Source organism: Onychomys torridus, chromosome X (assembly GCF_903995425.1).
Source record: "Onychomys torridus chromosome X, mOncTor1.1, whole genome shotgun sequence".
NCBI classification, from domain to species: domain Eukaryota; kingdom Metazoa; phylum Chordata; class Mammalia; order Rodentia; family Cricetidae; genus Onychomys; species Onychomys torridus.
Window position 1 is genome coordinate 116,474,066 of NC_050466.1, and position 13,045 is coordinate 116,487,110.

The following is a 13,045-nucleotide window of genomic DNA, read 5'->3' on the forward strand; positions in this document are numbered from 1 at the left end:
ATCCTGGTTTTAATCCTATTATCCTGTTCATCTTCACAAGATTGTTCTTTGGAGAAGCCCCAAACAGTAACGTGCACATCACTATATTCTTAGATAAAAACAGGAAGTTCGGGCTGGAGAGATGGCTCAGAGGTTAAGAGCACCGACTGCTCTTCCAGAGGTCCTGAGTTCAATTCCCAGCAACCACATGGTGGCTCACAACCATCTGTAATGAGATTTGCTGCCCTCCTCTGTATACATAATAAATACATCTTTAAAATGAATGAATAAATAAATAAATGAAATGTTAAAAAAAAAAACAGGAAGTTGGCACACAACATAAACTGGACCCTTTTTACAAAAAGTGCTTCTTCAGGGCGGACTTGTGAGATGCTTCTGTTCTTCTAAAGGATGTGGCTTTAGGAATTCCTGAATGTTTGCAAAGAACCTGCAGATGTAAGTGCTTCAGAAATGCTATATGTATATTACAAGGTGGTCAGTGATTTTAGAAAAATCCTAAGTTTTGGACTAGGAAGCTGTTCTCAATATTCTGGAATTTCATCATTCAGAGTTTGTAGCATGGGCCCACATTGACAATGAGAAGAGTGCAGCCAAGAACCTATTTTTAAAAACCCTTTATATAAGAGCAAGATCAGACCCTCCTCTTGGCTGTGCATCCCCAGAACTCTCTGCTGTTCCACTCTACCAGGTTCTGCCGCAGAACTTCTCAATCTACATCGAGTGTGTGTGTGTGTGTGTGTGTGTGTGTGTGTGTGTGTGTGTGTGTAAGGTAAGAGAAGGCCATGGGTCTGGGGGTATCTAGGAGCTCAGCTGTGCCACCCAGCCGAGGACCACAAGGACAGGGACACCACCTCATCATTACAAGACAGCTTCAGGTGACTCCACTCTGCTGAACTGGGCAATCTCCAGGGCACCGTGGAACCTGCCATCTCCACCAGCTGTGGCCAATCCCCACAGCAAAAATGCCACTGCCTCTGTCCAAGCTGGAGAAGCATATTCTTTCTTTCTTTCTTTCTTTCTTTCTTTCTTTCTTTCTTTCTTTCTTTCTCTCTCTCTCTCTCTCTCTCTCTCTCTCTCTCTCTCTCTCTCTCTCTTGGTTTTTCGAGACAGGGTTTCTCTGTGTAGCTTTGCGTCTTTCCTGGAACTCACTCTGTAGCCCAAGCTGGCCTCAAACTCATAGAGATCCGCCTGCCTCTGCCTCCTGAGTGCTGGGATTAAAGGCATGCGCCACCACCACCCGGCTCTTTTCCTCTCTCTTTAAATGTTCATTTTCATTACTGATTTGTTTTCATTTTTGTCAGACTTGCTGCTGAATTTTTATCTGTTGTTATACTAAGTATTTCCCCCTTGAAAAACCCACTCAGAACATCACAATCCTTGAGTTAAAGAACTTTTTAAAAATTCTGTTTTTTTCATTTTTCTTTATTAAAAATTTTTCTACTCACTCCACATACTATCCACAGATTCCCCCCTCATCCCTCCTCCCATCCCCAGCCCTCTTTCCCAAGCCACCCTGCATCCCCATATCCCCAAATCGAGGTCTCCCATGGGGAGTCAGCAGAGCCCAGCACACTGAGCCTAGGCAGGTCCAAGGCCCTTCCCATTGCACCAAGGCTGTGCAAGGCATCACACCACAGGCACCGGATTCCAGAGGCCTGCCCAAAGACCAGGGACAGATCCCAATCCCCCTGCCTGGGTGCCCCCCAAATGGTTCTAGCCAAACAACCGTCTTCCGTATCCAGAGGGCCTAGTCCAGTCCTATGGGGCTCCACAGCCACCAGGCCACAGTTCTGATTTTTTTAAGAAAAAAATTCTTAAATTTCCTTTAGCTTGACAGACAGAAATAATCTGTTGTTGTTGTACTCTGGTGAACATGAAAATATCTGGTCACTTCTGGGCAAGCCACAGGTGAGAATAGCTCATATACATGCAGACTCATCACAGATCATGGTGCAATAGTGCCATGTTCATACAGACTTTAAAAAGAAGTTATCAAGAATCTTCTGGCCGCTCGCCTAGCAAGCGCAAGGCCCTGGGCTCGATCCTCAGCTTAAAAAAAAAAAAAAAAAGAATCTTCTGGCAACTCTGGAAGGAATCAGTCTGAGTCCTCGTCACAGCTCTTCACGATTAATGACTTCTGGATGGGGGTGGGGCACTCAGTTTTCTTTAAGGTGCTGACCACTGGGAGTTTGACCATGCTCCAATGAGTATATGGGCAATTCAAAGTGGACTTGATGGAACTGCTTTTTTGGTGTAGGGGTGAACCTGGGAGGAATGGGAAACAAGTGCATTGTGTGAAATGAACAAGCAATTAATAAAAATGTTATCTTGGTGGGCGAAGATAGCGCTCGGTGTTCGAACTCCATCTGCTCCCAGATTCTTTTTCATAAGTGATTCACAGGCAGCACTGGTGGCCAGGTTGGAGGCCAGCTTCTTATCAGTGTTTCTTAAGTCTGTCCTGGAACCTTTTGCCAACAGCAAGTGGACAATGTCTGCATAACCCTTCCAGGCAGCTGCGTGCAGAGCTGTGACTCCCACCCAGCTTGTTTGGCTGGTTCAGCCCAACATTTGGCTGAGTAAACAGCACCTCCACTATATCTCTGTGGCCCCCATGTCAGGCACAAAAAAGGATGGTGTTTCCAGTAGCTTGGACAAAGCCAAGCCGTCCACACCCACGTGATTGTCCAAGGCACTCTTAATCAGCTCAAGTTATCTCTTTTTGAAGTTTCATAAAATGTATTGTCAATGAATCCACCCTGCTGAGCCACATAGTTGCTCAGGATCAGTCCTGTCTTGCCTTTGCAGGTCCCTTTCCACCATCTGGTGTCATTCATGTCAGTGATTTAGATAATATCTCCTTCCCTAGATGGTAACTCCTTCCCCAAAGTACAATTCATCTGGAGTTCTAGGTTCAAAAGTACACAGAACTCTGAAGACTTTAACTTGCCCTGGTTTGACCAGTGTAGGAGGCAGCTTGGGTATAGCATTGTGCAGAGTGGCAAGCCTCAGCTACGGGACCCCACATGCTCTGGGAAACTGGGAGCCAAGCCTGCAACTGGCCACAGCTGCTTCGGATCTTTGCCCAGCCAGTGCAGGTCACCGGAACCATCATGCTCCAGCCTATTTCTTTTTAAACTATGAATTCTGTACCATTTGATTGCTTTCTGTGTTAAGATTTATTTATTTTGAGTTGGTGTGCATGAGTGTTTTTCTTGCACATCCCTAAGTGCACTGTATGCTTGGTGCCCATGGAGGCCAAACGAGGACACCAGATCCTCTGGAGTTGGAGGTTGTAAGCCACCTTGTGGGTACTGGACACCAAACTCAGGTCCTCCACAAAAACAAGTGTTCTTAACTACTAAGCCATCTCAATCCCCCTGTTTCATTTTGTTGTTGTTTGTTGTTTGTTTTTTTTTCTTTGAGACAGAGTTTCTCTGTTTTGCTTTGGAGCCTGTCCTGGACTAGCTCTGTAGACCAGGCTGGCCTCGAACTCACAGAGATCCACCTGCCTCTGCCTCCCAAGTGCTGGGATAACAGGCATGCGCCACCACTGCCCGGCGGCCCTGTTTCATTTTGATAGTGTATGTCTGTATATATAGAAAGCCCAAGATACTTTAATAACAAAAATATGTAGTTAATAAAAATAACTTGGATTCAACATAGACAACAACAATCTTCTGATAAGAGCTATTCACATTCGCAAACCCAAAAATACTACACTTACAGAAGTAGCAAAAAAAAAAAAATGCTTTGTAGGGCACTGAAGAAATAGATAAGAGATTAAAAACAAGTGTTATTCTTCTAGAGGACCCAAACTCAGTTCCTAAAACTCACCACTAGGTGGCTCACAACCACCTGTAACTCCAGCTCCAGGAGACCCAAAGCCTCTAGGCTCTGCAAGTGTGTACCTGCACTTGTATGCACATACGCCACACACAGGCCCCACCACACACACACACGCACACACACACACACACACACACATACATACACATGCGCGTGTGTGTATGCATACATATATATATATGTATGTATATATATATATATATATATATATATATATATATATGATTTAAAATATAAAATAATAAAATAAAATGCTTTGTAACCTGGTATTGTGACAATGCTTGTAATCCCAGCACTCCAGAAGTGGAGGCAGGAGATCAAAAATTCAAGGACAGACTCAAAAGGACAAACATAGTATGTACTCACTCATAAGTGGATACTAAATGGGAGGGAAGGGATGGCCAAACTGCAACCCACGACTCCAGAGAGGCTAGCTAACAGGGAAAGACCCTAGGAGGGTCACATGGATGATCCTGTGAAGGAGAAGAGGATGAGATCTACATGAGTGGACTGGGTGTGTGGGGTGGCAGAGGGCGAGGAGTGGGGGATGAGAACATAGGGAAGTGGGAGGGTCAAGCTGGAACAGGGACAGAGTGGGAGGGTAGGGAGGGAGATACCATGATAGATGAGGACATCATGGGAATAGAAAGAGGCAGGGTCCTGGGGAGCCTCTCAGGAATCCACAAGGTTGACCACACCTTGGTCTGCTGGCAGTGTTCCAGAGGGTTCCTGGACTGGTCTACTCTGGTGACCAGCCTAGCGAATAACCTAGCTGTCATCATAGAGCCTTTGTCCAGTGACAGATGGAGGCAGATACAGAGATCCATGGCCAGGCTCCAGGCTGAGCTCCAGGATTCCAATTGATGAGAGAGAGGAGAAATACTGCAGGCGAGGGACATCGAGATCATGATGGGAGGACGTGAAGAGATGACCGGCCACACTAGTGGAAGCCCATGAACTGTGGACTGGTGGTTGTGGAGCCCCATGGGACTGAAGTACACCAACAGCAGCAGCAGCAACAACAACAACAAAAGATTATTTCTGTTTGTCAAGCTAAAGGAAATTTAAGAATTTTTTTTTCTTAAAAAAAAATCAGAACTGTGGACTGGTGACTGAGGAGCCCCCATGGCTCTGAAGTAGGCCCTCTGGATACAGAAGATGGTTATTTGGCTCGAACCATTTGGGGGACACCCAGGCAGGGAGATTGGGACCTGTCATCTATGGGCAGGCTTCTGAACCCCAGTGCCTGTGGTGTGACACCTTGCACAGCCTTGGTGCAGAGGGAAGGGGCTTGGACCTGCCTAGGCTCAGTGTGCTGGGCTCTGCTGACTCCCCGTGGGAGACCTTGATTTGTGGGATGTGAGGATGCGGGGTGGCTTGGGAAAGAGGACTGGGGGTGGGAGGAAGGAGGAGGGGGAATCTGGGTAGTATGTGGAATAGAAAATTTCTTAATAAAGAAAAATGAAAAAAAATTCAAGGACAACCTTGCTTATACAGAGAATTCAAGACAATCCTGCTCTATATGAAAGCCTATCTCAAAAAGAGAAATAAAAACACTTTGTAATGAATGGAGTCAGAAATTTATGGTTTCCTATATAAAGGAAACCATAAAATTTCATTATAAATATTTTGTAAAAGTAAAACAATCTCTAACTTCATAAAAAGAAATGTGCATTATTACTTTGGGTTTTGGCTTTTTTTTTTGAAACATTTTACTGTGTAGTCAAGGTTTAGGGGTTGACTTGGAATTACCTATGTAGTCCAAGTTGGCCATTATCTTATTATCCTCTGCCTCAACTTCCTGAGTGCTGGAATTACAGGCATGAGCTACCACACACCACTACATGTATCCTTCTGAAATGAGAAGACATACCATGATGAAATTCTGATTCTCCCAAAATTAAGGCAAAATTGAATTTAGTTCCAGGTAATATCGCATCAGGTCTTTTCCTTCTTTCCTAATTGAGTGAACAAGAAAATTCTGAAAAATGAGAGTAGCAAAGGAAGATTTTCCTGGCTAAGTGTTGAGAATAGCAATTAAGCCATTGTGATCAAATTAATATTAATATCAGATTAGATAAACAGACCAATGGAGCAAAATAGTAAATCTAAGATGAGATTTCAGAATATTTGAAAAGTTGATTTTTACTAAAAGCATTAGCTAATTCAAAACCTATACTCACACCAATTGGAAGAAACAAGTGGTTTGGAAGAAACAAAATGCATTCCTTTCTTACATCTTGTAGAAAAACAAATTCCAGACATTTTAATACTTGATGTAAAAACAAAAATGGTAACAGTGGAAAGTTTGAAGACTTGTGGTTATAGTGCAGAGACAAGGAAATCCAGTTAAAGAAGAGATAAGTCTATTCAAGCATAAGTTTAGACAGAAAAAATAAAGGCTCCCCAAGGTCGCTCAGTAGGCACACCAGAGATGGCTCAGAGAGTAAAAGCACTGCTTGGCAAGCCTGGGGACCTGAGTTCAATTCCCAGATCCCATGAAAGGGGGAAAGAGAACCAATTTCACAAAGTTGTCCTTGATCTCTACACACACATATGCATGCATGCATACACACAAACACACACACAATCATAAATAAAAATTTAAAAGAAAGAGAAAATAAAGAGGCAGGGGTGGCAGTGCACATCTGTACTCCTAACATTCCCATTCCTGAGGCTGAAGCAGGAGGATCAAAGTGAGTTCAAGGCCAGACTGGTCTACATAATAAGACTGTCTCAAAAACCAAATAGATACAGGAAGAGAAGTGGGGTGGGGTGGTATGAGCCAGTTCATAATGATATTTCCAGTTCAAAGAAAACTTACAGGATTTAATTTTTACGGCAAGGTCTTACTATGTAGCACAGACTAGTCTCAAGAGCCTCCTGGTTTTATCCTGAAAGTGCTCAGATTATAAACTACAATCTGCCAGAAGTGGTGGCACACACATCTTTAAGCCCAGCACTTGGGAGGCAGAGGCAGGTAGATCTCTGAATTGGAGGCCAGCCTCGTCTACAGAGCTAGTTCCAGGACAGCCAGAGCTACACAGAGAAACCATGTCTGGAAAAACTAAAAAAAAAAATCTGAAATTCTTGGTTTTAAAATTAGACATTTTTGTCCAACTCTTTTTGTGTGCTGGGGTTAAACCTGTCCAAGTTATTTAATATCATATTTGTATCTCTTATTTTATGCAGAAATTTTTTATTTTAAGCATAATGTTTATTGATTCTTTGGGACTTTCCCATCATGCACCCCAATCCCACTTATTTCCCAGTCCCTGTGTATCTACCTTTCCCCTTGTAGCATCCCCCCAATGTAAAACTTAAAAGGAAATAAAAAAATAAAAAAATAAATAACACAAATAAGAATATTAATTAAAACATACAAAAAACAAAACAAACAAATACAAACAAATAAACAAAAAAGAAAGAAAGAAAACACTTTGCTTCTTGATCTTTCCCTCCTCTCCATCTCCTCTTTATTTGTCTTAGTGGCATTGGGAGCTGCAGTGTATTATGCAGTAGACCCTTTTGCCCAAAGACTTTTCCTTGCAAATGTTCATTGTTTAGTGTGCTGTTGGTCATGTTCAAGGCCTCTGGCTTCTTTTATACCATCATACTGGTCCCTCACCAAAACTCCTCCTAGATATCCTGCTGTTGCCCAGAGTCATGGAGATCCTGTAGCTATGGTTCCATAGGACCAGTCCCTTCCAGTGTTCTAGCAGATCATAGATGGGGTAGATGTTAGGATGGGCCAACCCAAGGCCCTGGAGGTGGGCCTGGGTGGTAGCTGATTTGGTCAGTCTGGGCTGCTGGGACCAACATCCCCAGCTCTCCCAAGCCTGTGGTGAGGGGTGAGGCCAGCTTTGCCAAGGCAGGGCAGCTCTCCTATGAGGGGCAAGGATGGGGGGGTCAGTTCTTTGGTGGGCGGAGGCAGCTCTCCCTGTGCCAGTGAGGTGCAGGATCAACTCATCACAGCCCTCGTACTTCCACACATGGTTCAACACATGGTTCACATGGGCCCCTGTATCAGAACTATGGACCCAGACATGACCAGCAGCAGCAGCTTGGGCCCAGTTGTCACCATGGCTCGCAGTGGCAGCACAGGCCTCTTAGATCAGAGTGGGCCCATCAGGAGTGTGGTCCCTGGACTCCAACATGGCCCCAGATGACCGCCCATACCCCAGGCAGTCCCATGGCCTTCAATGGTAACAAGAGCCACAGACACCAGCACAGACCCTGGCTGCAGTAGGGCCACAGACCCAGATATGCCCACCTTACCTACCTTGATCCTGATGTCACTATGGCCCTGCTTTGGCAGTGCAGGATACTCAGATTGGGTTGGCCCCTTCAGTAGCATGGCCCTTGGATACCAAAGTGGCACATGTGGTATCACAGACCCCAGGCATCCTCAAGATCTTCAGTGATAGCAGGAGACACAGACATCAACACAGACCTTGGCTGCAACAGAGCCATGGACCTAGACATGGCCCTGGGCAGCAGCCCAGGCCCAGAGGTCACCATGGTCCTGGATGGCAAGCAGGCCTCCCACATCAGCCCATTCCTCACCTCCTTCCTATCTTCAGATCTGCCTCTCTCCACAGGACATGAACCATTCTGCCTCTCTCTCTCTCTTCCATAACCCACCATATATTTGCTCAGCATAATGGTGCCTGACTGCCCTGTTCTGCAAGGTGCCCAGCTGGCCCATGGTTTCTCTTCCCCACCTAGGGCAAGCGGCCTCAGGCAGGCATGTGAGTGTCCTTTATTCTCCAGGTCCTAATGACTCTGGGCAGGACCATGGTATCTTTTCCTGTGCAGAAAATCTTAGTTGCCAATTATATTAACCTATTTATTTCATCTTAAGTACATATTTAGTAGTTTTCAAATGACAATTTTAGTATTATTACTAAAATTATTATTAAATGTAATTTGAGATGTATGATTTGCTTTGTCTTTGAAGATACATCTCATCAGTTTAGTCAAACTCCTGTGCTTTAAGATTACATGGAAAAATTGGTTGTGTTAGTCTCCCAACAACTGCTAGCACATTCATTTTGCTTTAAACAGTTATGGATAATTTTGGCTTGACTTTTGTTATAATTATGCAAAACATTTATATGGCTTCATCATCTGAACTATAGAAAGTACACTTAGATTAGTATGACTTACATTTCTGATCTCTAATAGCCTGTGTGGTGGTTTGAATTAGAATGGCTCCTACAGGCTCTTATATTTGAATACTTAGTCCCAGGTTGGTGGAACTGTTTGAGAAGGATTAGGAGGTGTAGCCTTGTTGGAGGATGTATGTCACTGGAGAGAAGTTTTGAGGTTTCAAACAGCCCATGACATTCCCAGCTAGCTCTCTCTCTCTCTGCCTAGTGACTGTAGATTATGATGTGAGCTCTCAGTTACTGCTCCAGTGCCATGCCTGCCTGCCTGCTGTCATGATCCCTGCCATTGTGGTCATGGACTCTAACCTCTGGAACTATGAACTCCAAGTAAACGTATTATTCTATAAATTACCATGATTTTGTCATCGTGTCTTATCACAGCAATGGAAAAGTAACTATGACAGTGTGTTACCTCCTTCCTCTCAGAGATACACATTTCTATTAGCCTTTAGAGTATATTATACTGTTTATTTCTGAAAACTTAAATATACGTTCTCATATTCCCCCTTCATTCAATAGAAGATAACATTCACAAAGAATTAAAAGCAACTGAGGAAAGCTGAAAGTGGGAGAAATGGCCTTCTCCAGGGATGAGCATTGCATTGGTTGTGTGCCAAATGGTCATCTCTGAAAACACACAGACAAATAACATTATGTGGACTGAACAGGTTATGTTTAGTAATAAATATTTATATATGTGCATACAAGAATAGTTGATGAAGAAAGTTGCCATGGTGTTGAAGGAGAGTGGGAAGAGGTCTATAGGAGAATTTGGAGGGAGGAAAGGGAATGGAGAAAGGTTGCCATAATCTGAAAACAATTGAAAAATAAATAAAAAAATAAATAAATATACTCTATGTCATGGTTTGCTGGTGGTTTCATCTCCTAAAGGTTTGTGTATAGGATGGTTGGTCACTAGTATAGTGATTTGAGAAGCAATGAGACTTTGAAGAGTCTAGTGGGAGGTCCTTAGGACTCTGGTGGGGCTTCCCTCAGGAAGTATTATACAGCTGTTATCCAACTGTGTCAGTTCTCATGAGAATGAATTGTTCTCACAGCCTGAGTCTAACTGCTGAATTCCTCCTTGGTTTCTTGTCTGGTGATGTCATCTTTCCATTCCTCGTGTACTCCTATTATCATGCCATCTGGCCCTTACCTGAGGCCAGTGGAACCACCCATTCTTGGATTCTCAGCTTTCCAAAACTGAAATAAATACAGCACGTTTTTGGTAAAAATACAGACTCTAGTAACTTAATATAGTAATAAAAGTAGACTAACTTATGTGATTATATAAAATCTAGAAGGCCAAACAATGTTTATCTGAATGTTGGAGAGAGCCACAGAACCCAGTGGGTGTTTAGGCTAAGAAGCTGGAACCCTCAGAACAAGGGAACCAATCACACAGTTGTGATCTGAGGTTGAAAGCCTGAAAACTCTCTAAAAATTCTAACAGATCCCCAGACCTTAGCACACCTGACTCCATAATGGAAATACCATCCAGGCCATAAAACTCAGTACAAAATTAAAACAAAGACCTAATCTATCAAAGTCCGTTGTTCTAGAGAAGTCTGTAAAGGTACTACTAACCCTGCCTTTTTGGCTTCTGTGATTCTGATTTTGGTTAACTGATCTTGTTAATTGAAGTATTCCAACTTAAAAAAAAAAAAAAAAGCTCACCCTGAGAAAGGGCTGGGATCCAGAACAATGGAAGCCTACCAGCCAATTAAAACTATCTTAAAACCATGTCCATGTAGTCTTCTCCTGTGAATACCCCATGACATTTTTGGAGCTTCCATTGATATCTCCAGAGACCAGACCTCAAGACACCAGGGTCTCTGGAGCCTCTTGGAGCTGGTAAGAATGCAGTGGTCAAGTGGTGGCGCATGCCTGTAATTCCAGCACTCTGGAGGCAGAGGCAGGTGGATCTCTGTGAGTTCGAGACCAGCCTGGTCTACAGAGCTAGTCCAGGACAGGCTCCAAAGCTACAGAGAAACCCTGTCTCGAAAAAACAACAACAACAAAAAGAACTGCCAGGAGGTGTGCCATCTGTGTTCTAGGTCTCCAAGACTGCCTTTGGTCAGCCGCTACCGACCTAATGGTTCTGAGTTATCTGACACCTCCATCCCAAAGGAAACAAATCAAAAAGTCAACTGGTCTGTCACCTCTGGAGGTAAGTCTGGCTAAGGTGCCTTCTGTTTAGACACATAAAAGAGGTCAACATGGCTGTTGATCCAGTGTCCAGAATCTGTGTGGGGAATCACTGGATTCCCTGTCTGTTCAGGTGTATGAATGTGTGCTTGTCTCCTGATTGTCTTCTCTATGTCTGTCTGTCTGTCTGTCTGTCTGTCTGTCTGTCTGTCTCTCTCTCTCTCTTTGTGTGTGTGTGTGTGTGTGTGTGTGTGTCTGTCTGTGTGTGTCTGTGTGTTTCTATGTTTTCCTGTCAGTTTTGTTTCCCTGTATTGACCAGTAGCTTTCTCTGGCATGGAACTCCCCACCCCCATTCCACAACAACAACAACAACAACAACAACAACAACAACAACAACAACACTCCACCTGTCCCAGTCCTGGAGTGATGTTTATTTCACTGCTTGACTCCAACTCATGGTGCTGGGTTGTCCTGTGTGGGGTTGGTCCCTGTGTGGAGTAGGGGATTGGCTGAGCCTCTTATTCAGAACCCCCTGCCATCTAAGCAGGCCAATAGTTCCCTGTGGTACACATTGCATCTGCTCCCCTGCCTGCTCTAAGCAGTCCCAAAGAAAGCAAAAGGAGAAAGTTCCATGCCTTCCTTTCATGAATTATGCCTACTTTTCAACTATCATCCATATAACTGACCAAATCAAAACCCACCGGTCTCTGAAAAGAAGTAGAAACCCTGCCGCTGGGCTGGGCAGGTGAATGGCTGACAGACACCGCAGCCTGGATAGAATGAATTTCCCTTCTGTCCAACACTGACCAAAAGGACTTTACACAGTCTTTACTAGGTCCTTCTTAGAAGGATTAAAGACAGCTGCTAGAAGGATTTCCTTTGTCACCCAGATGCCCCTAGATATTAGGCAGAAGTTATATAATAGAAGATTTTAAAGATACAAGTAGGTCCCAGCTGTTGGAGATGGGTCAAAAGGTGTTTAACAACAGAGAATTTATTGGGACAAGACCTTTTGCTTCATCTGAAAGCTGTCATCACGTTCTGATGATGAGATGCAGTTAGACTTACAGACATTCAACAAAATTTTGGTGTCTTGCCCCCAGTGAGAAGAATATCTCCTGTCCCTAATCAAAAGATACAGTTGGACTACTTCTCAGGCTGACAACAAAGATTTCTGGGAGTATGAGCAGAAACAAACCTCCCAAGACTGGCCAACACCAAGTTCCTATAATTGTTCAACTAACCAGTTCAGCTACTCCCATCCAGATTATGCAATGTCCAGTGATCCTGGAAACAAAAAGGGAACTTGCAATCCATACTGCCTGGCTTACGGGAGTCAGGCATCCTGGTGCCCTGCCAGTCACCCTGGAATACGCCTCTCCTGCTGGGACCTCTGATTCTCATGAGTCTGATTCCTCCAGAGACATGTGTACACTGTCTTAGACCAGAAAGATGCATTCTTCAGCCTCTCATGGTGGAGGTGAGTCAATCCATCTATGCAACAGGGGAAAACCTGTTGTTTCTGTGCTAATTGATCAAGAGTAACTTTTATAAAACTCTTGCCATGGTTAAATAAAAAAAATCAAAACAACAAAAAAAAGAAAGAAAGAAAAGAGACAAAGACATAAATCAGATAATTGATACCAGCCTCTGTCCTCTTATGCCCCCCCCCGCCCCCCGCCCCAACTACTCTGCTATCAGCAATGGATGGGCCTTTAATTATCATTCTGGTTGGATTAATGGCAGGCCCTGCATCTTAATCTAGATGGCCAGTTTTGTAGAGTTCAGTAAAATTAATGGTCCTTAAGACTAACTACCCTCTTTATAGCAGGATCAGTCCATGATTTGACTCATTCACTAAGACCTGTGGGGAATGTAAC

At 43.8% G+C, this 13,045-nt stretch overlaps 1 pseudogene; it reads right to left on the reverse strand.

The window, feature by feature from the left end:
- Positions 1 to 2,220: 2,220 nt before the first annotated feature.
- On the reverse strand, positions 2,221 to 8,203 carry LOC118574778 (annotated as a pseudogene).
- Positions 8,204 to 13,045: the final 4,842 nt, after the last annotated feature.